The sequence below is a fragment of the Arvicanthis niloticus genome, chromosome Y (genome assembly GCF_011762505.2).
Source record: "Arvicanthis niloticus isolate mArvNil1 chromosome Y, mArvNil1.pat.X, whole genome shotgun sequence".
Taxonomy (NCBI): Eukaryota; Metazoa; Chordata; class Mammalia; order Rodentia; family Muridae; genus Arvicanthis; species Arvicanthis niloticus.
The window spans coordinates 4,794,777-4,797,900 of record NC_133431.1 but is presented as its reverse complement, the minus strand read 5'-3'; the positions used below and the strand labels follow the sequence as shown (position 1 = coordinate 4,797,900).

Genomic DNA, 3,124 nt, shown 5'->3' with positions numbered 1-3,124 from the left:
TGTGTATTCAGAGATGACTGTGTCCTGGAAAGGCTTTACCTCATTCATGACATTCAGTTTCTCTCTAGTATGTGTTCTTTTATGTAATGGGTGATGACTGTGCAGTGCAAGGGTGTAGCACCTTGATGACACTGAGTCACTCTCTTGAATGCCTTCTATTATGTATTCACAGATAAAAGTGAATTGTCAGTTTTCCCCCAGTAATTACATTAATGAGGATTCTCTCCAATGTGATTTCTTTGTGTATGTGTAAAGAACTATGACATGCAAAGGCCTTACCGTATTGTTAATATTCCATTAGGTTTTTAATCATTAAAAACTTAACTATTCATAGGCCCGCTCCCACCCCACTTCTAACGTAAATTTTTATAAATTTTAAACTTCGAACGCTTTCATGTGGGCAAACAGGGATTTAGAAAGAACAATATTAGGATTGAGTGCCCTGAAGAAATAATAAAATATAAAAAAAAAAAAAAGAAAAAAAGAAAGAGAAAAAGAAAAAAAGAATAAAAAAAGAAAAATGAGAAAAAAGAAAGAGAAAAAAGAAAAAATAATAAAAAAGAAAAAAGACAAAAGAGAAAAGAAAAAGAAAAAAGAAAGAAAAATAGGATAAAAAAGAAAAAAAGAAAAAAGGAAAAAAGGAAAAGAAAAAAGAATAAATAATAATCATAAAAACTTAACTATTCATAGACCCACTCCCACCCCACTTCTAACGTAAAGTTTTAGAAATTATTTTATTTTATTTTTTTTTTTTTATTTTTTGGGTTTTTTTGTTTGTTTTTTTGTTTTTTCGAGACAGGGTTTCTCTGTATAGCCTTTGGCTGTCCTGGAACTCACTCAGTAGACCAGGCTCGCCTTGACCTCAGAAATCTGCCTGCTTCTGCCTCCCAAGTGCTGGGATTAAAGGCCTGAGCCACCACCACCTGGCTAATTTTTAGAAATTTTAAACTTCAGTATCATCATAACTTTCATTTTCCTGACCTAAAGTTTGATATCGATGGCATAACACTAAAATCTGAACAGCATTTACCCTTTCTCTAACAAAAGTTCACCAGCGTGGATGAAGAAAAACCAATGTAAGAAAGACCCCTACAGATATCATGGTCCCCAAGGTCACGGCCCCCATCAGTATTGTCTTTACTGCCATCCAGTTCCATTCCTGTAGACACCATGTCTTTTTCAGGGCCCTGTTCCCATACAGGGCTGTGAACTCCGTCCAGCCGCCATTGTTGTGGATCCAGTCAGCCAGGTGTATTTCTAGATAGGCCACCATCCAATCCTGTATTTGCCTCACCAATGGCTCTAAGTTTTTGTCGATACTCTCAGCACACAGGGCCGCCCCAAAGACAAAGAATGCCACAAGACGGCCCCAGTTGGGGCCTCCTTGGAATAGTTCCTCAGAAACCTGGATGAAGCATTGTTGGGCTGAGCCTGGGGTCACGTGTAGTTGAGCAACCAGGTCAGAGAGGGTGTGCTGGAAGCGGGTCTCAAATTCATCTCCAGCCGCCCGCATGGCTTGGTGTAGCGGGTCGGCTGTTGGGCCTTCTCCTGGGCCAGCTCCTCGGACATAACCCTTCTGCCTTAGCTTGTAGCCTACAAAGTCAGCCACTAGAGCCCGTGTATCTGGGGTTGAGGCTGGGGTCGTCATCAGGTGCGTTCAGCTGGGTTCCAAGTTTCCAACTCAGTGATGTCAGACTGCGTTTCCTGCTTGGAACTGGTACTCAGGCCTCCGGTCTCATATGTTGAGCCACCTCGAATGCTTTCATGTGGGCAAACAGGGATTTGGAAAGAACAATATTAGGATTGAGTGCCCTGAAGAAAAAAGAAAATAGAAAAAAAAAAAAAGAAAAGAAAAACAAGAAAAAAGGAAAAAATAAAAAGAAAGAAAAAACACAAAAAGAAAGAGAAAAAAGAAAAAAGAAAAGAAGAAAAAGAAAAAAAGAAATAAAAGGAGAAAAGGAAAAAAAAAAAAAAAGAAAGAGAAATAGAAAAAAAGAAGCCAGGCCGTGGTGGCACACGCCTTTAATCCCAGCACTTGGGAGGCAGAGGCAAGCGGATTTCTGAGTTCAAGGCCAGCCTGGTCTACAGAGTGAGTTCCAGGACAGCCAGGGCTACACAGAGAAACCCTGTCTTGAAAAACCAAAAAAAAAAAGAAAAGAAAAAAAGAAAAGAGGAAAAAAGAATAAAAAAGAAAAAAAGAAAAAAGAGAAAAAAGGAATAAAAAAAGGAAAAAGAAAAAAGAAAAAGATTGAGTGCCCCCCTGTCTCAGTGAGCAGTCTCAGTGAGCAGTGATATGTCTTTGGAGATTACTGTGACATGAAAAGGCTTTACCACATTGATTACATTGATAAGGTTTCTCTCCAGTATGTGTTCTTCTATGTCTTTGGAGATGACTGTGATGTGAAAAGGCTTTACCACATTGATTACATTCATGTGGTTTCTCTTCAGTATGACTTCTTTCATGCCTGCAACAATAATGGACACATGTGAAAGCTTTACCACATTCATTAGCCTGATCAATCATTTTATCAATATGAATAAGTTATGCAGTTTGTGTAATAGTAAAGAACACCAAGATCTTAAGGTTTTATCACTTTGATGTTCATGGTTATACTTGCTCACTGTGGGTTGCTTTACCTCTTTGAAAACATTTGTGATGGTAAGAGCACTTATTACATGGCTCACAGTTATAACATCCTGTTTCTATATGAGATTTCTCTAAGATATATTTCACATGTCTGAAGATGTCAGGGCAATAAAATACTGATTGCTTTCTTAGTTTTTCCTGTAATGTGATTCACACCACTGCAGCACTGTGAGCCAGAATAAACAGAAGAATTTTCAAACTTCTAGTACCCATAGAGGTTTTCTGCAGTGTGATGTTGGGGATGTTCCCAGTAAAGTCAGAAAACCAATTAGTTGCAAATGTCTACTGATTCAGAAAGTCTACCAAAGGCAGAATACTGCATATCTTCTCATTGTTCTGACGTAGATAGAGGTACGTTGTTTCTATTAGTATCTCTATGCTCACATGGTTTCATCCATTCTGACAATAGATACACCCATTAAAAAGAAGAACAAATGAAAGGTTTCCACATTGAATGCACACACATTGACTTTTTGT

General features: G+C 38.3%; 1 pseudogene; it reads right to left on the bottom strand.

Annotated features, from left to right (window-relative positions):
- Nucleotides 1–827: 827 nt before the first annotated feature.
- LOC143437318 (bcl-2-like protein 2 pseudogene) lies at nt 828–1,693 on the bottom strand (annotated as a pseudogene).
- Between the last annotated feature and the right edge of the window lie 1,431 nt (nt 1,694–3,124).